At 40.6% G+C, this 24,840-nt stretch overlaps 1 protein-coding gene across 2 annotated transcripts in view; it reads left to right on the forward strand.

Moving 5' to 3' along the window:
- Positions 1 to 24,840, forward strand: part of LOC311006681 (plexin-B2-like) — a 236,268-nt gene that overhangs the window by 42,437 nt on the left and 168,991 nt on the right. For both annotated transcript variants that reach the window (XM_083999572.1, XM_083999573.1), the window contains exon 2: positions 23,082 to 23,139. The gene's annotated coding sequence lies outside the window, so the exon portion shown is untranslated. The remainder of the gene's footprint in view (positions 1 to 23,081; positions 23,140 to 24,840) is intronic.

A 24,840-nucleotide genomic window follows, 5' to 3' on the forward strand; every position in this document is an offset into this window, starting at 1 on the left:
CGTTAAGCATGCAATTAACATACTCCACTCGGCTTTTTGTTGGCAGCGTGCAGGTGAATAGTGAAGTGGTATCGATTCAGGTTTGCTGTTCTCCCAGCGTCGTTTTTGTTGGAGCCACCCGGGGAATCTGTGTTTATTTCCTTTGATGCTTAAGCAGAGGTTGAGAAACAGGGACGTCTTTGACTGCACCAAACTGCCTTTCCCCACATTTTGTTTGAAGTGTTTTTATAAATTTGGGTTTGGGTAGAAAACAGCTGTGCTCTCGGTTTCCTCGCCCTCGCCCCCCCAAGGGGATAAAAACAAGCTTGATTGGTTGTCTGCTGCTTCTGTCAGAGGATATTTGCATAAAGTTGGGTCTTTTCAGCTCCCACAGGTTGTTGAGTCCCGGAAAGATTAAAATTAGTTTAGTGAACAGCTACTGGACAAACGGTATTTGATGTGGATGCTCATGGTCTCCAGAGGATGCTACTGTACCTCTCATTGCAGCCAAGACTTTTGCATGTTGAAGTCTCCAGACCTAAGGAGATGAAGGAAGGAACAGTTGTAAGTTAGTCAAGGGTTTTATACAAGAAGATGTTCATGCATCCTAGAGGAATAAACGTTTGTTCAATCAAAAGTTTAACATTGCAAACTTAAAAGACTTGAAAGATCCAGATTTCCAGACTTTTCTGCAGATATTCATTGTCCCCAGAGGATGAAATTCATGTTTTCCGAAGTCCATATGTCTGGTAGAGTTAAAGGGATACTTTCACCCAAAATCGATAATTCACCAATCGTCTACTCACCGTCATGCCAAGGAAGGTTTGGAGAACTTCCAGAGTCATCAAAACGCTTTAGCAACGGGTTTTCATATAATGGCGGTGGATAGAGTTCACTTTTGAATCGTCCAAAACACACACTATGAAACATCCAGATACCTCCATACTGCTCGTCTGTACTGACCCAAGTGTCCTGAAGCCGCCACATGGAAAAGTTGTTGGGAAAACATTAATGTGATCTCTGTTTTTATCCTTGTTGTAGCAGTAGCTCCCAGTGGCTGCGTGAGATTTGCTGCAATATGTTCGTTCGTCATTGTAAACCATTGGAAATTAGTTTTTTCCCAACAACTTTTCCATGTGGCGGCTTCAAGACACTTGGGTCAGTACAGACGAGCAGTATGGAGGAGGTATCTGGATGTTTCATAGTGTGTGTTTTGGACCATTCAAAAGTGAACTCTATCCGCTGCCATTATATGAAAACCTGTTGCCCTGGAACTCCTAAAGCGTTTTGATGACTCAGAAAGTTCTCCAAACCCTTCCTTGGCATGACGGTGAGTAGAAAATTGGTGAATTATTGATTTTGGGTGAAGTATCCCTTTAATGATTCTATTGTTTGCAAATTACTAAAGTCAATTGCTTAACTTTTTCAATGCTCCCAGTTGGATGAACCGGTCTGGTTTGATTAGTCAGACTGCTGTTACTTAAAACATTAATTATCATCATATAATTCAGTTTATTGTACCTTTCATTCAACCAGAGTTGCTTTCAATGTTGCAGACAATAATTATATTCATTATAATTTCATTTGTTAACATAAGTTGTTGAGGAAACTGAGCTGGAACCAGCAAATGTTTGTGATTTTTTATACTTGATCGTTTTGAAATATTTAATCAGAGTTTGGCAGGAAAACGTCTCTTTGGTGGAACTGATGTGAATCCACTGACATGTGAAATCAGACGAGGAGGTCGAATACACTGTTTTTTAGTGAGAGAGTGTGTTTAATTTTTGAACAATGTCTTCAACTTATAAGTTTATCATGTTTTTATGTGAAGAATTCATGTGTAGGACCCAGAGCTGTACAGATATGAAGCTGCATACAGAGGAAATGCTCTATTGAAGTACCTCAGACCTACTGTAGACCTCATTGTTTCTTGATTGTTGCAGTCTCACTCATGTCTTCAGTCTTTTCCTCTTGTTTTTAATATTTAAAAAAAAGAATAGTTACTTATTTAAACACTGAACTGCAGGTACAGGAAGTTTTCTTTCTAGAAACTTATCAGACAATCAGTTTGATGATTTATTGAACCGGTGCGGTGCGGTCGTCCCAGTTGGGTACAGTTATATTTTCTGACAGGATAGAGTGAGAGAGAGGAAATAATAATAGTTATCCAGTGATTGGTTCAGGAAACTATTAAAGCGAGAAAAAAAAAACCTTGTTATTGTTGAAGACCGCCGGCGTGTGAGGAAGACCTGCAGGCAGCCCTGAATGCTTGTAATTGTGATGATGAGATGTCATGTAAAAGGTATCGGCTTTCAGAAAAAGCCCAGCATCATCTCCTCAGGAGCGCGATGTTTGGTGATGTTTTGGGAAATGAAAGGAGGCAGTGTGGGTCTTTATCAGGCACATCCTGTTCTTTGGACGACTCACAGCTTGTGATCTCTGGAACCCATGAGAACAGGGGCTTAAGTGGGTTTGAAGCATCTTGACAGTGATTGATACCAGCGGGGAGTTGGTGAATACAGACCACACTGCCGCTCCTTATCACCGACACATCCGGCTTCGGCACAAGATGTCAGCTGTTTGTGAACGAATAAGGGGGGGAAAAAAAGAAAAGAAAGGAGAAAAAAAAAGATGTGGTCTGAGTGTATGAAAGTCGGCTCGATGGGGGGAAACGCATGAGACGAAGACGTGTTTTCAATCCTGAGACTTTTTCTTTTTTTTCAGAAAACACTGACAGGCTTTGTGGAGGAATCTCTGCTGAGAAAAAAAAAATCAGCGTTTGTTTTCTTTGATGCTTCAGAAAATTGCTGGAGGCAAAAGATTAAAACTTGGACACCTCCACTCACAGATGATTCATTGAATTATCCCACAAACCTCCAGAGCATTGAGTGGTAAACTGCAGAGAGAAGGATGAATAGTTAAAATAATTGTTTTCATTGTTCTGTTTTTAAGAAGGTATGCATCCGTTCTCTGCTTTTTTTTTTTTTTTCCTCCTGGCATAATGATTTTTTTAAACTACGGGGTTAGAGGCAGTTTGATTGAAAGCTGCACCAGGCGAGCTTCACTTTCTTCTCAGCTTAAACGCTGTAGATTTACTCTCTGGTGGTTAAGTGCAGCTTGAATGTAAATAAAAATAAACAGATTTAAATTGGTGTATATACATAAAGGAAGAAATGTAGATTTCTGGGTCACAACCAGAGATTGTAGAAAATGATGGATGTCACATGTAGATTTATGAAGAGCTGATTTGGAGCTCAGAGCTGGAGACTCACTACAGTACATGTCCTGTATCTCTAATCACTGACGCTAATCCAGATTAGAAGTTAAAACTGGGTTTATTACAAACTAACGCTGAGTTATACATAATTCTACTCTTTAAGACAAAGTAAATGAATGAGTTATAATAAAAGTTAAGGGAAATGGCTGTATAAGAAATGGCATTATAACATGAAAGTCAATGGGGATTGACTCAGCCACCCCCAAGTGGCCGTTTGAGGAACTGCAGTTTTTGGCACTTCAGTGTTGCTTTCATTTCATGACACGTCCTTTTAGTTTCAAACATTTTCCGACACTATAAGAACATTTAAGATGTGCTTTTTTAATATTCTATACAGCTTTAGGAAAAGAGAGCTGTTGAAATTCACATTTCATAAGACTCGCAATTCAGAGTAAGACCCTTGAACTCAAGGACAGAAAAGTCATGAATGAAATAATTCATGCACAACATGGATTCAGTACTTTTTATTGAAGTGTTCTTTGATCCTAGTCCTTCAGGGAGTTGGATGGATGGATGGATGGATGGATGGATGGAGTTCTTAGAAGCCAGGCCGTGTAACGCTGCCACACATCCTGGATATATTTGTCCGCCGGCTCTTACCCCACAACGCTCAACTTTTATCCACTGACTGCCCTAAAACCAAGCTGGATGTGCAGAGTCCAGCTCTTCTGTGACTAAAGGTGCCAAATAATTTATGACTTCTGGGAGTTTTCTCTTTAAGTCCACTGGGTTTTTGTTCCAAAGCCAGAAATCGCATCACGGAGACTGAGTAATGGTCAAGCCCCCGGTATTGATCAGACAACCCTATGAACCTCAACAGATATATTGTGGTAATTTTTCCTGCTGTGGAGGCCGGTAGAAATCTCTGTTATTGCCCCCTTAAAGATGACAGGCATTAATGAAATATGATGTCTCACCGTCTCCCTGTCTGTAAACTGCTCAGTCGTAAAATTAACATTTTGTACAAGGCAGAGCTCGACTCGGAGAAAGCCTCGGCAGAATCCCTCTGACTCAGCCCAAACCGAGTGAAAGGGATCGAGGCAAACTAAACTGCAAGAGGGCTGTTTTTTTCTTTTTTTGTTAAACCATAAAAGAGTTAACAGAGTAGGAAGAAAAAGGTTCCTATATTTTGACGAGCAGTTAATTCAAGTATGTCGTTAATTTCATGGAGAAAACCTTAAAAAAAAAGAGCATTCTGACATCCAGATGTACAACACCAATATGTCCAATATTCAACCGTACATTTAAAACAGGTAGGAGGCAATAAGAGATTTGTTTTTATTATATGTCAGTGTATATTTATTATGTAGGCTATATTTAAAAGACTTTTAAGCACTTAAGTGTTTAGTAAGGTAACAACATATTTTCCCATCAAACTTCTTCTTTTTTTTTTTTCCAGTTTCTAAAAGTTTCCTTCTTGATTTTGGAGCAACGCTTTCAACAGAATAAGAAATGTGGACTATTCTGATTAGAAAATAATTGATATTTATTCACTATTATGTAATTATTTGTACTTTTGCACAGTCAAATATTGTATATTTACATTGTATGTCTCAATATTTGGATTGGATTGTATTGAAATATTGGATATTAATTGGATTTTTGGATTGGATTGGATTTATTGTTGTAGATAAGCGTGAATTGATAGAGAAAATTATCAGTTGATCAGTGGACAATGACTGGTTCTCAGTAACATTAATCTCTCATTTGGTCCACAAGGAAAAGTTCACGTCCAGAAGATTTGTCTCTGACCTTATTTGGACCGGTTTTCGTTACTCCCCATCAGCATATTTTAATGATTAGTTCACATCGACAGCTGTTGGATGATAGATGAAGAATCTGCACCACCCATGTCAGACATGTGAATCCACTGGGTTAAAAATTAGATTGGGTGTTGGTGTGTGGATGAGTCAGAAGGAAAAATAATAATAATAGATCTCAGTTAGGATGGCCGTGGTGAAGGTCGGTTGAAGAAATCGTGGACGGGCAGCAGCAGCACTAGGGTTGCAAAATTCCAGGAATTTTCAAAGTTGGAAACTTTCCATGGGAATTAACGGGAATATATGGGAATTAATGGGAATATATGGGAATAAACGGGAATAAATCCGAAATTTACAAAATTGATTGGTGAGGGTGAGTAATATTTTACCCAACATTCATGTTTTTGTGGTTCAGTAAAATAATTGTTTGTTCACACAAGAATTAAAACTTGATAAAGTTCTACTCAGAAATAAATCTGTTGAAATGTCATGTTTTTTAATTATATTATTTTGCATGGATGTCTGCTTATGACAAAACAAAATATACACATTTATGTTTGGATATGATACAGTTTGTTTAAATTAATTACCCCCAATTTCCAGTTAATTCCCATAAATTCCCAATAATTCCCATACATTTCCATAATTCCCATGGAAAGTTTCCAATTTGGAATATTTCCAAAATTCCCCAGCTTAACTTCCCATGGAAAGTTTCTGGAAATTTTCCGGAAATTTACTGGACATTTTCCACCCCTTTGCCACCCTAAGCAGCACACACAAGAAAGACTCATAGATATTAATGTTGGTTTATAATTGTCTCCAAGTCGACTCGTAACTCATTAACACTTTCCTCAATACTCCCAATAGATCCAGATTGATTATTTGATATTAAGACCGTCCGGTGCCACACTGAGGGATGGACGGGTGGGAACAATAAGCACCGGGGGGGGGGGGGGGGGGGGGGAGGCGTATTGGCGGCCCGAGAGATGGATTAAATGGTGGGGGGATATTCTGCGTGAGCGTCTTCTTCCTGCAGCGTAATGAGTTTCTGAACGGCCGGAGGAAAGTGGAGGTCGTGGAGACGGAGAGGATTTAATAAGACCACCAGCAGAGAGACACAGGGAGATGAAGCCGGGGCGGATGGGACTTTGTTTCACCTCCTGAACCTCATTATGGAAATAGGCTACATTTCTGATTGCCTGTCTGTGTATGTGTTTGTCCCTGCATACAGGTGTGTGTGTGTGTGTGTGTCTCTCCAGAGATTCAGTTTTCCACCTGGAGCTGTGGTTTATACTGTCTCTGTGATGTAAACCTAATGCCAGGATTTTATATCTTAATGGAAACAAATCAGTCGTCCACAGTCGGGCGGAGCAGAAAGACGCCTTTTAAAATGTAATGAATCTCATTCTGCTGCGTGTCTCTGCTGCTCTGAATAAAAACACAGCAGGTTTATATCTGGTGTAAGGAGCTTAGATGCATTTAAGTTCAGTTAAAATCACATTTTAAAGGGACTACGAGGAGTTTCGGAAAGTGGAAGTGTTTTCACACTACATTTCCCATGAGCCTCTGCGGACATGGTGAAATTCTTGGACCAACGCAAGACGGACGAATGCAGAAACATTTGCCAAGAATGTTTTCATTGATCAAGAATGAAAGTCGGAGGTTGGAAGACGATCATAGACGATGCCAACTAGCGAAACTGAAACTAGGAAATGCTGGGCGAGTCGACCACAAAATAATAATATCAAAATAACTATAAAGTACAATATATTTATCAAAAATTGACCCATTAACAAGTGGTAACGTAGATTCATCCACATTAATATGAGACTCTTTTATAACCAACAGAAAACTCCTCAGGGTCTCTTTAAGGGAGTTTTTTAAGGCTTTTAAGAGTAAGTTTTTACTTTCTAGCCAACCACTTTGGAAACTAGATGGATAGAAACTGTATTCATCCATTGATAATAATAATTATAAATCAATCAATCATTGAGTCCAGTTCCTCAGCCACTACCTTCAGCTCAGATCTTTACTTTTCTTTACTTTACTACTGCGAAGTTTAGCATGAAATTATCTCCAGCAGCTTTTCGCTTTTGGTCCCAAAAGGAATGAATCCTATTGGCTCAGCTGCATCTGTTAATGTTCAGCTATAGGAGGGAGAAACGTTTGGATTTCTTTGAGCCAATCACAGTCGTCTTGGTGGCACTGGGCCGTTTATAGCAGCGATGGCGATCCTGCTACAAACGAACAAAGTCTTGGTCATAACTGCACTGCAAAAACTCAAAATCTTACCAAGAATATTTGTCTTATTTCTAGTCAAAATTTAATTTCTAGTCAAAACAAATCTCATTCTACTTAAAATAAGACTCATCACATTAAAAAGTAGCTTGTTTTTAGACACTTTTTACTTCTTTCAAGCAGATTTTCACTTGAAATAAGTAGAAAAATCTGACAGTGGAGCAAGTTTTACTATCTTATTACAAGCACAAAAAACTTGCTTTGACTGGCAGATTTTTCTACTTATTTCAAGTGAAAATTAGTTTGAAACAAATGGAAATTATCTAAAAACAAGTTCATTTTTAGGTGATGGTTCTTGTTTTGAGTGAAAAGAGATTAGTTTAGACTAGAAATTAGACATTTTGACAAGAAATAAGACAAATATTCTTGGAAAGATTTCGAGCTTTTGCAGTGTGGTCATTTTCAGCGTGTTGGCTGCAGCTCGGAGGGTCTTTGCTGCTGTTGTTGCTGTTGTTGTTTCCTGTGGTTTAGGGGGATTTTTTTTCAGGAAGCTGCTGAAATAAGCGTCCAGTGATGGCAGCCTCCGCCCGGTGAGTCAGAGCAGATTGACACTTGAGTCTGAACCAACAACTGGGATTAAATTTTAAAGTTATGACTCAGCGAACAAACACGAATATCAAGTATCGGCCTTTAAATATAGAGAAGACCACTCTCTCTCTCTGTCTCTCTCTCTCTCTCTGTCTCTCTGTCCAGGACACAGTCACAGTCTCCATTGCACTAGTTGCATGGTTCATTGTTAAGAGCTGGGGGTCGTGACCCAGACTGACCCCAACCCCGACCCCCCGACCCCCCCTCTCCTCCTCCTGACGACGTTTCACTGTGATAGCTTTGTCTCGCAGATAAAAGCTCAGACGTGTTCCCTTGTAAACACGTGTCTCTCTGTGTAAAGAGGTGAAGTCGGGGGGTTAAAGGACGAGGACGTGTGGACACTTCTCAGGTCTTTGTCCAACACAACAGAGGGACATTTACTGCGTTGTTGTTGCTTCTTGTTTGGACGTTACATAGGAGACACAAGGAGGTGAACGGCTTCCACATAGCATCAAGGGTAAACACTGTTTCCATGGTTGCTTAAAGGCTAAACGCAGATGTGTAAACTGTTTATGTTCTGCCTTCTGGTATGTCAACACCTGCATGTTGTGCATTGGAATTAATATTCATCGCACTGAGCTGGAGTTTAATGTAAAGTCAGTATAAACAACAGCACGGTGTCCTTTTATACGTGGCTGTGCTGTGTTGGCGGATGATGATGATAAGCTGCAATAATGTAAAACACATCGGCGGTGCAGGGTTAAGCTGTTGTATCAACATCTACATGTTTGTCAGGAAACCCAAACACAACCAATCGTTTATGTCAAGTTTATTTAGGTCACTGACTGTTGTGGCGCCTGCAGTTTGTCCGTCTCACTTTAACTTTTTCTGTCTTCATGTTGGGGTTTTTTTTTTTTTTTTTGGGTCCACTCCCCTAAAAACGGACCAGCCCCTGTGCAGAAGAACATGGGAAGGAGGGAAAGCCCCCGTGGTCTCTGAGGAACACACTGCATGGCTGTGGTATGACGTATGAGTCGAGTTAATTAAGACCAGACTCAACTTTTCTGCACGACTGCAGAGGACAAATGACCTCTGTAGGAACCTCTGTGCTTCTTTGTTTCTTAGACAGGCTTCTCTTCTCTTTTTTCTTTTTTTTTGTTATTAATTAATAATTCAACAACATAAACATCCACGAGGAAGAACAGAAATAACTCTTGTTACACAAATATTTTTTACAATGTTCCTCTTCTCCAGTGTTTTATTTTGAAGTGCCGATCGATAAGAAGATATTAAAAACCATCTCAGTGTAGTTTTCCTTCTACCTCTCTCAGCTTCTGTCTCTGGAGGTCTAGTAACAACAAGTTGGTGTCAGCCAATCAGAGGAGAAGAAGAGTCTCAGAGCCTCTCTTCTGATTGGCTGACTGTTTTCTGACCTATCCAATAAAAATAGAGCAGATTTCAGAATAAAACACCCAGAGAAACCAAATCCTGCAAAGTTGTTGGATGTTTGGGTCCAGGTAGTGAGGGGGCGGGGCTTTGTTGTGACATCACAAAGTGACAGGAAGTCCTGACGGCTGGTTTTAAGGCTCAGTTTCTGAATACAGGCTGTGTGCATTTCTCTGTGGACTGAAGCTTTGATACTTTCACAGTATTAATATACTAGAACCTAGAGCTGCTTTATAATCACACTACAGATGGACATCTACCTTTATACTGTATGGAGCTTTAATACAAACATCTACCTTTATACTGTATGGAGCTTTAATACAAACATCTACCTTTACACTGTATGGAGCTTTAATACAAACATCTACCTTTATTTTGAAGGAGCTTTAACACAAACATCTACCTTTATTTTGAAGGAGCTTTAACACAAACATCTACCTTTATACAGTGAATAAATATCGGCCCTTTAAAAACTTACCTGGCTTTTTTCCATGGGAGCTCTGTTCAGACAAAACAAGATATTAAGGATAAAAGAGATTAAAAATAGGCTTTTTTAAAACCTTAATATTTACCGTATTTTTTCAAGATAAATAGATGAGTCAGCATATTAATTTATGTCAGTTGCAGGCTGATTCATACCGCATTCACTCCTCATCAGATCTGTTGTTAGTCCATTGTTTATATTTGTCCCTGTGAGTTCCTGGCTTTGCATATTTTAGTCATCAGACAATAAATCCATGAAGCCTCTGTTGGCTGCAGGTTTATAGATAACCTACATAACTATCTAAACTGTCCTCTAGTGTAACAGGCTATATTTATTCATAAATTCATGTCTGTTTGTTGTTGGTTTTTGTTTTGATTATGAAATAATGATTAAATTTAGCTTAAAGGAGCGTTACCACATCTGACCCAGATCCAACAGCTGTGCCATTCTCCTGCTCTGGGGATCTGTGCAGGGTTATAAGGTAACAAATAAGAAACAAATGGAGAACAGATAATATTTCTCTCTCCTGACCTCTGCTGACTCATCCAAGCCTTTTTGTTCAGACTCTGACTTTGTTTATTGCCTTTTTTTTTCTCTGTCCGTGGATTATGGGATTCGCTTTTTCTCAGTGGACCTGGTTGATACACCACCACCACAGCAGCAAACGGCAGCATCACAGTCACACGCTTTAGACGAGCGCCATATGATGAAACGCATCGATGCGGTCACACGACATGTTTTGGATGCTTTATTCCTGCAGCAACACTTCTGCTTTCATGTATGAAAGAGAAGCGTGTTTGTTTTTAGAAAATCCTCATTTTCCCCCTCGGGATATGAATGAGTCCATTTCAATGTCGGCCTCCTTTTTTTTTTATGTTGCATGAAAGACAAAACGTCTTTGTTTTTCACATTGTCATGCAGCTGTTTGCCGCTGGCTAATACAGGAGAAGAGATGTTCATTGGCATGTTGATTTACTTTCTTTATCATCAAAGTTAAGAACTTCTCTCACAGGTTTAACATCGATCTGAGGAGGGTTACCAGTGATCTGCTCCGTGGAAGCTAATCACACTGGGCTTCTTATTGATTTTAAACTCTTTTGGTCTCTTTCTTAAAAGAACGCTGCACAACTTTTAATTAGACTTATGTGAAAGTTTGATTTTTATGTCTTCTGAAGATCCACAAGTTCTGTCTTTAAAATGTTCTGATATGACTTTGGAGAAGCAGCATGAACATTAAAGGAGCTATTTGAAAGTTTCTTTGTTGCTACACAGCTCATATTAGCATCAATATCTTTCTATTTGCCAGTCTTTCTAAGAACTTAAGCCATTGTTATGTTTACAGAACAAGACGTTATGACTCATCTTCTAAGCAGCCATGTTTTGGGGATAAAACTTCCCTGGAATGAAAATAGGCCGGGCTAGCTTGTTAGCATGCTAACCTCAATTGATGAAACAAGAGGGTTGCTTTACGTTTCTGGAGACAGCTCTTAGTAAGGGCAGGAATTTAATCTGATGCAAAACTTGTAACAGTTAATCTAGACAAATAACTACAACTGCTAATGTTATTTCTTATGCTAATAATGCTAATTATGCTGTTTCTTTTTCAGTTTCTGTCCTTTTAAAATGTAAGCATATTATAAAAATTGGTTTAACATAGAAATCAGTTTGTCCATCGCTTTGGTTCAGTTAAAAAAAAAAAAAACAGTTGGATAGCCTATTTAGTTTTTTTTGCTGGGTGTATCCGTTAGCATGCTAACGTAAGCATTTAGCCTTAATGGGTAGAACTTTTAATTTGTAATTTTAGCTTTAATGCTCAGCCTCTTATGCACAATACAGACAAACTTTTTGTTTATAGAGCTGCTACATTCTCCACCCTGAGTTATTTTAGTCGTAAATGCTAATGTATGATGAGTTCATACCTTTAATTGCAGTGGAAAACATCCTCAGATCAGGTGAGTCAGGTCATTTTAGGATAAGACTCAGGTTTCCAGAGCAAACGTTAAGGTTGTGTCTCTGCTTTGTCTTGCGATTATATCAGATTGTTTACTGACACCAGAAAACCCTGTAAAACTTCAGATGGGAGCACAACACGTATTAATGTCAAGGAGATTAAATGTTGAGAGAAGTCGCTAAAATCCCAGTTTATGAGTGGCTGTCAAAAACCAGATCAATACTCGCAAAAAATAAATCTGTTTTATAATCTGATCTTTCTGTCTGGTCTGACTCACCAGAGCTTTTTTCTTATTTTTTATAAAAGGCTCGATTTTTCTCTTTAAAGATTTAGTTTCGGGTTTGAGAGAAGTTATTTCGTCATGGTCACAGAGTAGTGTTCATCAGTAGGTTTTTATAAACTGTGGTTTTCTAGCTTGGCAGAAACTAAAGCAACAACATACCAGACATTATTTATCTGGTGTTATTTAGGAGTTAAATCAGTCATCCAAAGTTTAAAAAGGGCTATTTTTGCTTTTGAATGATGATTATTGCAGAAAAAAAGAAGAAACAAGATCGTGCTTCCTGATAGATTAGTCAACCAAAGGGCATAATTTATGAAGAGAACACAAACAGATCAGCATCTGTTTCTCCTGACAAGACAATTTGTTTGACTCAGTGCAGACGGTCAGCATTTAAAGCCTCAGTGGAGAGCAACACAGCTTTTATTAGTCACTCACAACTTCTTCTGTTGTGACTACGACTTAAAACCACAAACAAAACAGATCCTCTAAATCTGATTAAAGCGTCTGTCTGCGAGGAATCCGTCCAGGTGGGGGACGTATTAATAACCTCCAACTTAAATGAATGTAATCCATCAAACTGTGCGGCGTCCATCATATCGCAGGTAGTAAACACTCCTGACTGCAGCTTTGGCTGAAGTGATGAAGGCTTTGAATATTCCTCTCCGAAGCTCCGAGCGTAAACTTGTTAGACATTTTCACCACCATTGAAAATCAATAGGCACCTTGTGGAAAGTTCTCAGCTGAGGTAATTATATTTGTGTCCTGCCCATATACGCTCTTCTTTACTCCTCATGTGAACATGAGCCCTTCTGCCTGATAATAAGCCAATAAATTGTGTTAAGCTGTGAGGGCGTATTATATCCTCTAATTTCCTGCACTCTTAACGGGACAAAAAACACATCGTTTGGCTCCGGATGGTGAAAACGCAGGAAATTCACAGTTATATATGTGTTTCTGAACATAATCTAACATGAAAAGGCAAGTTGATGATTGATTATTGGGTTTATTTATTGAGTAATCACCCCTTAAAGTTTGGTTGGATGGTTTTTCCCATAGTAGATGTTCCACTTCCACAGCAGCATGGTACCAACTCGACCTGTGGACGATATGACGTCAAACATGATCATTTCAGACTGTTATCTTTAACGATTTACAAATGATTATTTACTGAAGTGATAAAATTTGACTTTATTTGACAACTTTTTGTTCTTAGTTGTTTTCATCAAAGCTGAAACGACTGGTACGACCTTTTTGCAGGACCAGCTGCTCAGGATGGGTCTTGTGTCGTCCATATTTTCAACTTTGCTTGAAAGAATTGGTATTTTTAAGGCTTAAAGCAGAAGAAAGCGGAATATTTGTGTTAATATAAGTCTTAAATAGTTATATCTTCCGACAGCAATCACTTATATAGTGTTTGGTCCAAAACACGGGTCTGTCAGTCACTCTGCTCTGCTGTAAGCCGAGAAAAGGAGAAAACTTTCCTTGTATCCTACAACCTTTATCCAATGAGGAGAGAGAACGGCATAAAGGGAAGTTAGCCAAAACCACCGGATCGCTTACTTCTGCTTTAATACTCAAATGTATTTGAGTATTAAACATGAGCATGATGAAGTTGTGTTTCCGATTGATTGCCCGACCTCAGCGACTGTGCTCCAGTCTGTACTCTTTGTACGGCAACCTCCAAGGCCAGTTGAGTTGAGGAGAAACACAAACTTTTTACTTGTTTGTTTGAACCTCCATTGTGTTGAAGGTGGCATCACAATAACTTTGTTACTGCAGCAGCTGCAGTGGAAACAGAAACGCTGAGTCGATATGAATCTGTACGACATTGAATCTTCACTAAAAACATCTGTTGATCTTCCTCTTGATTGATTACAGCTGGGACAGTTGGAGGCCAAACAAGTTGTTGGATGCATCACTACGAGCGACCGACCACTTTCACATGTGATGTTTGTGTTTGTATGAAAATATCTCTTTTCGTGTCGCTCTGCTCGGACTCAACCGCGTATCGATGTTTGGTGGCCTCCGGCGTCGACCGTGTGGTCACAATATCCTGCTCCTGATACCATCTTGTTAACGTGTTGCATGTGAAATCTCTGCTGGCTCCATATTCTCCTCCCTACTCCTCTCTGCTCCGCTCTGCTCCGCTCTGCTCCGCTCTGCTCTGCTCTGCTCTGAGAGATCGTAATAAAAACAAAAAGTCACAGTTTAACAGACGCATCATGTCGTTTCACTGTATTGTCGCGGTCGACTTGTTATTTTGAAGAGTTTTAGCGCGACTGTATCCACACAATGAAATCACAATGTTGCATTCTGGCACGGGGGAAACTGGTGTGTGTGCACTGTGCAACCATTTCAGCGTCAGTGTGTGTGTGTGTGTGTGTGTGTGCAGTCTGGTTTTGTGAAGCAGGTTGAGCCGCTGCACTCGGAGCTCTTCAAAGCGCTGCCATAAAACCTCGGGATCTTAATCGGATGCTGCTCAGACTACACACTGTAATTATGTCCCAACAAATTCCTGTCTACACACTCCTATAGAAGAAGGTGTGTGTGCATATGTGTGTGTGAGTGTGTGTGTGTGTCGGTGGGTGGAGGGTGGTCGTTGTTGTGTACAGTTGATGTCTCTTTGAGGGCTTTATAAGCTGCATGTTATATCACGTTAACATTGTGTTTAGGCTATTGATGTTTGTGTGCGATGCTGGTGTAATATTTACACAGATGTTTGTGCAAGTGTGTGTGTGTGTGCATATGTGTGTGTGTGTGTGCATGCATGTGCATATGTGTGTGTGTGTTTGCAGCTTATCTTTTCCATGCTCTTCTCACCAAGTTTCTTTGGTCTCAATTGGATGTGAAAGGAAATCCCATGTCTGCAAGGCTTCCACTGCAGGCACAGACCTGTGTGTGTGTGTGTCAGTGTGTTTCAGTGTGTGTGTGTGTGTGTGTGTGTGTGTGTGTGTAAAGCCTTTACCATGCCACAGTGGATTAACCACACAGTTTGAGCAGTAACACTGAGGCTGTGAAGGAGAGATTCAGAGTGAAAACAGAGCATGAACCAGATACGACGACGACGGAAGGAAGAGAAACTGGTTCAAGATTGATGGGAAAAGGTTTTTAATTCCAAAACACAACATATTTGGCTTAAAGCTACAAAAAAAAAAAAAAATTAACCAGCGCTGTTAATTAATCCCCAATTCCAAAACACTGATTATTCCAACCTCAGACTGTCTGTGTTTAGTGAGCTGCACTCTCACAGCGACTGTCACATTTCTGCATAATGTGTTGGAGATAAGGTGATCCCTTTGGAGACGTTGGCAAGAGGAAAACAAAAAGGCTTCTTCAGACTAATATTAATAGATTGTTGCTTTTTTTTTTCGTATTCCAACGCTGCCAATAGCTGATAATTTTTTTGTTTCAAGGATTATTGCACAGAGAATCTGTCTGTTACGAAACAGCTACAGGAAGTTCCTGCTGTGAAGAACCATGAGGAGCTCGAGTCAAGATCTGCATGGATATCACTGGATTTCTCCACCCAACGGTTTTGAAATCCAAAGATATCAAATGCAAAATGATCTTAAAAGCAAATTCTCACATTTGAGAAGCTGAAACAAGAGAATGATCGACTCATTTTCATGATATGTCTCCTTCATTATCAAAATTTAACAAAGAATCGAGCTACGTAGCTTGTAGGAGTCGCTGATGTTCGATACTCGAAAGACAAATGGATGCTTTTCTTTCCGAAAATGTGTTATAGATTTTATCTTCTAACATATATGAGTGATAGCAGAGTTACCAAGAGTCATAAATGAGCTCTGCAGAGCTAAAGGTTGATGTTATTTCTCCACCGAGAACAGGCATTGTTGTGGTCATCAGAGCTGAGCTTGAGAACAGATTTACTGAAGACTTCAACTTCCTGAGAAGCGAGCTGGAGGAGGACGAGTCGTCAGCTTGGGCGGACGAGGTCGTGGTGCTTCAGGCTGCAGAGGCTGAACTCAGAACAGAGGAGGCTGGAAGAAAGAAAGAAAGAAAGAAAGAAAGAAAGAAAGAAAGAAGGCATCACAGTCGGGATGCAGAGAGATGAAACATTCATATTGTCGGTGTTGCAGTAGGAATCTGGTTCAAGCTTCACTCACAACACTCCACCTGCGTTCACCCAGAGACCTCCCACTGAGATCCAAGCGTGTGCGGTTGCACCTGTGACGAAGCTTCTTATAGACGACGAGACACCTGAAAATACCAACAAGTCATGGAGAGACTGTTTATTTTACAAGTTCTGGGTTCATAGAACTAAGTTTTCAGAAAGTTTCCAAAAGAAAAATATACTTTTATTCTTAAAGCCCCAGTTTCTAACTTATTTGGCTTTTTATTAGCAAAAATCAAAATATTTATTTCATAAATCCGTATTTCACTGAAGGTGAATCACAGCTGCATACAAATGAAAGCTTTCTGGTTCCTTAGAATGAGTTGTTACAAGTCGTTACAAATACATAAGTGGGCGACGCACCGAACCGAGGCGGCCATGTTGCATCGTGACCGTAGGTAACCACGGAAACTGAGCGGAGCTGTGGGCTCGGCCTGTTAAAACTGTCACCACTGTGTAGTGTGAGGAAGGACGGAGGCACTGGTGTTGCATTCAGGTGCAGTCAGGCAGACGGCCGTCGGCAAACCAACCGGATGTCATTTTACTCCACAAGAGAAAGACGGTAAAACAATACCATCATCACCATGACAACATATTGTCAGGCCTGTATTGTTTTGCCTCGTGCTGGCGGACCACTTGTTTACATAGACGCTTGTTTATCCTGTTACATGCAGCGTCTGTTGTCTGTCTGACGTCTGCCCCATTTCACGTGAATGCAACATCAAGAATACGTTCAGATATGCAACCGCACCGCTAGATGGGGGGAATTCCTACACATTATACCTTTATCTTTTAAAATTTCTTGTATGTCTGTGACAGTAAAGTCAAAATTAAACACAAAAAACTCAATGTGCATGTGTCTGGACAGGACACAGTGAAAACACGCAAACTCCACCCAGAGAAGGCCCGACGCCCGGGGATCGAACCTTCTCCTTCTGAGGTGTCATCACTTACTGCATTACCTGGTATAGTTCATGTTTCCCAGTGTGTGTGTTGAGCCTGGAGACGATTTAACATCGTCCCCGACACTGACGCACTCACAACGTTTTTATTTTTGGAAACCGGTGGAACCAGCTCAGCAGCCGCTCAGGTAACTTTTTGATCTACGTTCAGACATTAGTTAAGCGCGCCGTGCGGTTTCACCGTGTTTCATCATTAATTGCACATTGTGAAGCTGTACTTACCTCGACCTGGCAGCTGCTCGCCCTCCTCCTCCCCGCTGCTTCGACGAGGCAGCGGCTCCGCGCGACTCATTAAAGGCAGAGAGAAGCTCGACTGCAGCCTTCAGCTCGCTGCACCGCCCTGCTCTCATGGCTGGCATTTCTCAGATAAGAACCAGCCAGCAAAACTGATTTACAAGGCTCCTCTCCTCCCTCTGTACCAGCCTCTGTGTGTGTGTGAATGAGTGTGTGTGTGTGTGTGTGTTTTCCTTGATTTAAAAGACTCAAAGTGTAATAAACCATCATGAAATACTCCAGCAGCAAAAACACATCAAGCTGCAAATCACATCACAGCATTCAACGCTCGTTCTCCATCTGTCATACAGCAGAGGTGTGTGTGTGTGTGTGTGTGTGTGCATCTATATGTGTGTGTGTTTACTGTATATGGAGGTTTCAGTTTGCACGGTGAAAAATATCTTTCTCTTCCACCCTTTTTTTTCCATCCAGGGTGTGTATTATGTTTCTTCTCTGGTGTTGCAGCAGCAGCTTATAGGCTGTGTACATTTACTTCACTCCCATTTCTCTTAACACCCTCCAATACCTCCTCCTCCTCCCGGTTTCTCTCGGTGTGGTCATTTGATACGAGCGTCAATATTCGGGGGAGGCGGGGAATTCCAAGAATTCCAGCATTAACTCCTTCTGTTATTGGATTTTCAGCCACCGGGGCCTTTTCTGCATCCCATCACCTACAGAGCAGCTCGACCCCGAGAGAGAAAGAGAAAGAGAAAGAGGGAGAGTGTTTATTCCACTCAGGTTGGAGGTTTTAAACTCTGGCCACGCCCCCAACGCAGTGATATCGCAACCACAACATACTGGCCACACCCAATCTGTTCCCTTCCTCCATCCTTCCTTCTTTCCTTCCTTTCTCCCTTCCTTCTTTCCACAATCCTTTTCCCCTTCCTTCCTTCCTTCCTTCCTTCCTTCCTTCCTTCCTTCCTTCCTTCCTTCCTTCCTTCCTTCCTTCCTTGACCTAATCTGTTCCTTCCCTCCATTTTTCTTTCCTTCCTTTTTCCCTTCCTTCCATCCTTCCTTCGTTCCCTTATCCTGACTTCTTCTTCCTTCCTCTTTTGATCTAATTGACCCATTCTGTTCCCTCCCTCCATATTTCTTTCCTTCCTTCTTTCCACAATCCCTTCCTTCCTTCCTTCCTTCCTTCCTTCCTTCCTTCCTTCCTTCCTTCCTTCCCTTCGTCCTTACTTCTTCCTTCCTTTTTGACCCAATTGACCCAATCTTTTCATCTATCTTACCCTTTCCCTTCCTTCTTTCCTCCCATCTCTCCCTTTGTCCTTCCTTCCCTGACCCAGGAGGACAACAGGTGTCGTTTGTCTCCACTGTCTTTTTAGCTCAGTTTTTGGGCTCCACCGCCTCCTGAGTGAAACATCTGGACCCAGCTGTGTCCGTCTGGGTTGTTTGAGCTTATTATTATTGGAGAAAACCAATAAAATTGTGTTTCGGTCATAATTCAACTGTATAATCTCGAACTCATCACTGATCAGTCCATGTTCAAATCCCTAATGAAAACTCCCTATTTCACAACGGATTTTAATAAGTAAAAATATTTTGTTCTGTAATAACTCATGCAAAGTGTCTATAGAAAAAAAATGTAGGATTTATTTATTTAACTTTTGAACATTGACCTTCTGTATTTGTGTCAAGTAGTACTTAAAGTATAAATGTGCAGCTCTTATTTAAATTTTCATTTCCATAAAGATAGATATTTCTTTTGAAGCTCCATACAGTATAGAGTGACTTTGTGATGTCACAACAAAGCACCCACCTGGACCCACCATCCAACACTTGCAGGATTTGGTGTTTTATTCTGAAATCTGCTCTGCTTTTTATTGGATCACAGAGAAAACAGTCAGCCAATCAGAAGAGAGGCTCAGAGCCTCCCTGGAAAATCTTAAGTTTCTGTCGGTCATTGTACAACAGCTTCTCCAGTTTCATCAGTATCCTTCTTGGGAATTCTTTGGTGGTTTCTGCACAAAGAAATTACTTATGCGTCTTGATGCTGATACTGAACTAATTATTAGTCCTGGTATTTTTTTAAACAAGTAAACCTAGAATTAAAAAGGAACTTCCTGTTTGTCTGACGCAGACCTGGCCACACCCAGCAGTCACTAAACACACACTGTTGAGTTTCTCTGTATGGAAATCTGAACTAAAATGTCTTTCTAAAATCCAAGGCCTATAAAATTAGTGGGAGGACGGGAGTTTTTGTTTTTGCTCATTATACAAGAGTTTAATCTTGTTTAAACATCTCTAACAGACACATAACTGCATGCATGAAGACTCCCTGATAATACAAGTGATTAACTGTCAGCTCAAGTCATCTTTTATTTACATAACGCCAAATCACATCAGCAATTCTCCCAAGGCTCGTTTCAGACAGAGCAGGGTCACATCATACTTTATAATATTGATTACAGAGACTCACAATTCCCACTATGAACAAACACCTGGCAACACTGTCAAAGAAAAACTTGATGACTTTAAAGAGGTAAACATATCTTTATTTATACAAGAATTGAGGGAATGTGTCATAAAGCTCTGGGTATCCAAATAAAATCTGAAAACTCTAGGTTTTATTTCAGAAACTAAAATGCTATTTAGCTGCTTTTTTGGACGCCATCATTTTCCTTTAGTGAGCTATTAAAAAGGTTTTAAAAAGTCCTGGAGTTAGTGGAGCTTTCAGTGCGTCGCTCTTTCTCTATTGTCTATTTAGGGAGGAAAAAAACCATCATTAAATCATTAAATCTGCAGTGAAAATCATCCCAAGCTGTTCTCAAAGCTTTGGTGCAATTCTGAACGAGTGTTGGAAAAAGTGTCGGAGACAAAGTTAATGGTGCGTTGCATAAAATAAAGACAGTAAATATCTGGAAGATGTAATCTTCCTGTCATCCTGTCCTCAGTTATAGAGTCTTTAATAAAGGAGAGAGAAATTACTGCCACAGTTATTATCTCTATGTGCCTGAACTGTTCTATCATTCACATCTAACTAGGAAACTCAAATCTTTCCCATAAGGCTCAGTGGGACTCCCCGGGGATGTGCATGAGAATGTATAAGTAGCATGGCTATAGAACACAAACACTTGTAGTAACTTTAGAAAGTGAAGATTTCAGACTAATGAGACGCAGGAACACGAACAGCCACTGCTCCTCCATCCTGGAGAGTTCACACAGAGTCCCAGAGATGTTGTGTGCTGCGATGCAGAAGGTTGTATTTACTACTGGGAAGACGCAGGATCAATCGGCAGATGGTTGGATGAATGCATAATATCCAGTTAATTAAAGAGCGAACATTGTGTAATCCGCCAAACTTTTTCTGTCTCTCTTTTCTCTTTGATAAATACATAACCTTGACTCAAGAAGGATGAGAATAGGAAATTTCGTCAATTGGACGACCAATGGAGTGGATGTCCAGTAGGGTGGAGGTCCAATGAGAAGGACATTCAGTAGGGTGGATGTCCAGTAGAATGGAGGTCCAATGAGAAGGACATTCAGTAGGGTAGATGTCCAGCAGATTGGATGATTAGTTGGGTGGAGGTCCAATGAGAAGGACATTCAGTAGGGTAGATGTCCAGCAGATTGGATGATTAGTTGGGTGGAGGGCCAATGAGAAGGACATTCAGTTGGGTAGATGTCCAATAGGGTGGAGGGCCAATGAGAAGGACATTCAGTTGGGTAGATGTCCAATAGGGTGGAGGTCCAATGAGAAGGACATTCAGTTGGGTAGATGTCCAATAGGGTGGAGGTCCAATGAGAAGGACATTCAGTTGGGCAGATGTCCAGCACATTGGATGATTAGTTGGGTGGAGGGCCAATGAGAAGGACATTCAGTTGGGCAGATGTCCAGCAGATTGGATGATTAGTTGGGTGGAGGGCCAATGAGAAGGACATTCAGTTGGGTAGATGTCCAGCAGATTGGATGATTAGTAGGGTGGAGGTCCAATGAGAAGGACATTCAGTAGGGTGGATGTCCAATAGGGTGGAGGTCCAATGAGAAGGACATTCAGTAGGGTGGATGTCCAATAGGGTGGACGTCCAATGAGAAGGACATTCAGTAGGGTGGATGTCCAGCAGTTTGGATGATTAGTATGGTGGAGGTCCAATGGAGTGGATGTTGAGTGGATGTCCAGTTGTTCCAGTTGGGTGGAGGTCCATGATGGGATCAATGGATCTGGAGAGGTTTCATTCCCCATGTTTCCTTGGTGTTGTGTTGGATAGGGAGCATCAGCGATTGTCTAATCAATAGGTCAATGGATTAATCATTAAACATTTCCTGGTTCCAACTCATCCAACGTCAGGATTTGAGACTTTTCTCTGTTTTATATCGATGCAAACTGAACATCTTTGGGTTTTTGGACCTAACAGTCAGTCATCAGATTGGAGTTGGTTAGGAGACTGATGCTTAGAAACTGTTGACTTCTTAAACGTTTATTTGCACAAAAACTTGATACTAAACTCCACATTTCACTGACTGAATGTTTGGTTCTAGTCTGACCATCAGCACCAAACACTTCTGTCTTTAATCAACAAAACCCAACACAAGGCCCATAAAGTGTTCAATGATCCTGATTCTGAATCTTTTCTTAAACTTCCTGCAGTAGATAGATGCTCAACAGAAGTCCTAAATATTTGACGTTAGGAGGAAACTTCCTGTGTCACCGTCACCTGATTTTCTCCAGTTGAACCTGATGATGACGACGACGTAATTATCCTCAGTGAACCGTCTCTTTTGGAGCTCGCAGTCTCTTTTAATAAACTTAACAGGTTTAAGGTGCTACGCTGCAGCCGCCTTGGCAGGAGTATCCATCAATTTCCCACCTTCATGTGTTTCATATTCACTGTAATAAAGCGGGTATAGCGGCGGTGCCAGGCCCCCATCTCCATCCTAAGCCAAAGTCTTTCCTGTCGAACTGGCGGCGTCGATCTCATTGTAGGGAGCTTGATGGATCAGGGCGCTGGGAAATCAGTTTAATCAACGGCAGCTGCAGAGTTACAGTCGAACCTACAATGGATCTGAGGTCGATCCTGCTGCCAGACTGTGGAGCTAAGTGTTATGACTCATGTATGATTGGTAGTGGAGGTGGTTGATTAGTTTGGTCCAGATTACATGGACCACTAACGTCTGATTAGACTTGAGTCATACAAGAAAGAGTCGGAGTGTCGCCTCCATTAAGCGCAATTAGCATCTGTGTGTGTGTGTGTGTGAGAGAGTGTATGTGAATGTGTGTGTCCTCATCACCATCATCATCATCATCATCATCACCCCCCACTGCCTCTTTGAACAGAGCCGTGTGTGGGAGTCGTCTCCTCTGAAGTTCACTTCCTATCTGCTCCGTTTGTCGCCGCCTCTTCGTGTAATTAAGCTTCTTTTCAAACGGCAGCTCAAAAACCTCACGGCTTCAATTTTCTTTTTTTTTTGTTAATTTACATGTTTCAGCTCTAATTGACGGCTCAGGATGACGAAACGCTCACAGAAAACCTCTGATTTCAGCTCAGCTCTGCTTCTTCAGTGTGTTTCTACTGTAAATAAAGTTTATTTAATACATGGTGAAGATACTGTACCATAGCACTGCTGTAGGAGGAGGTTTAAAGGAGAACGGATTTGTTTCATTGATGAAAACGAAGCCAAATAAAACCACACTAGGATTTAAAGTTATTTATATGATCATTTTTATTATTTTTAATGAGTGTGTCTTTTGTGTTTTGTGTAGGAGTGGAGACCGAGGCGGTTCATGTCATCAGAGTTCAACAGGTCTGAACACTGAACAGGTGAGGAGGCGTCATCTTGTTGTCTTGACTTCTTCAATCTGTGATTTTCTTTCATAAATCATATTTTTACATCTCATCATACACCAACACACCGACTGTCTGCAATTTAACAGGATGCAAAAACAATCTTATTGCCATTTCTTGTTACTTTTGTTCTATAGTTGTGTAGGCCATATTGTGATTTTAAGCATATTCTGTGTATAAAGCAGCAACTAAAGATTATTTCCAGTGTTGATTAATCTTTAGATCTTTTATTCTTATTACAACATCCTTTAACTGAGAAAAAACACAAAATAAATCACACGACACTGTGAAAAATAAATAAATAAAGTTGCTTTTTTTTAAAAGAGAGAAAGTTTGAAGGGTTAGTCAGACAGACCTACTTCCACTGTAACACCACTGGGAGTGTGTTGGAGATATTTTGGTTTTCCAGTAGAAAATAAAAGCATCAGTGCAGCTACCCCAGAATATTACAGCTGCTGGATCTGGTTCCTTCTGTTATTTAGTTGAATCTTGAATTGACTGATGATTGTTTTATTGTTTGGCCCAGATAACACTGTAGAAAATGTTGCGAATGAGCAAAACTTTGGTTTTTAGTTTGTCTGGTTTTGTCTGAACGGATGAAAAAACTCAGTTATGTCATGTAATCTAATGAGAAGCCGGAATCAGAGGATCTTTTGCTTTTGAAAAGTGAATTAGCTCCAGAGAAGCTGCACACAGAGAGGTCAAAGCTGCACCACGAAGAAGCACGTTATTGTCGTCAGTCGGGTCGATGTGTTGCAGCTCGTGGCCTTCATCATCAGAGTCATCGTCGTCTCATTTGTGACGGGCGAAGAGTCAAAACACAGGAAACTCATTTAAACAGCACGAACTGTTGAGGTTTTGACCTTTTCAGACTTTTTCCTTTTTTCTGTGCAACACGACTCCATTGAAACCTAATGACTGAATTTAGCATGCTAATTTAGCATGCACAGCTAACGGCTAACTTCTAAAATAGAGATGGTCCGATACCAATTTTTTCCCTTCCGATACCAATTCTGATACTTGTGTTTTTGGTATCGGCCGATATTGATACCGATACCAGTGTGTTATTGAATTTAAAAAATAGACATACTGTGTGTGCATACATAACTATTATGTCTATGGCCTGGTTGAGGTTAAACCCTTTGTAAAACATGAATGAATACAGCAAAAGAAAGCTATTTAACTTTTACTGTGTAGTTTGGCGCTCAGACACAACTGAAAAAGAAGAAATATAATCTAGGAATAAATAGCAATTCCTTTAAAAACTGCTCAAGTGTAGCCACACTGAGTTTTATTTTACACATACCGGTGCAGTACACAGTGATTGATACTGTTTAATTTTTCAGCTCGTACACCTGTTTTCACTCCGGTCCAAACGCCACACCACTGGCAGAGCGTCATGTTTACACGAGTCCAGATTTGTAAAAAGGAAACTCTGAGAAGTAACGCTAAACTTTAACAATGGAAACACAAGTACGCAGGTTATCTGTAGCTCTGCTCATTTGGTTTTATAAACGGACCACCACCGCACTAACGGAGCTATCTGGTAAACAGATGGTATCGGATTGGTATCGGACTTCACTACTCACCGATACCAATGGCGGCATTTTCATTAGAGGCATTTCTGATTCTGGTATCGGAACAACTCTACTCTAAAACCACAACAGTTAAACCTGC

Source organism: Trachurus trachurus (assembly GCF_905171665.1).
Source record: "Trachurus trachurus genome assembly, chromosome: 23".
NCBI lineage: Eukaryota > Metazoa > Chordata > Actinopteri > Carangiformes > Carangidae > Trachurus > Trachurus trachurus.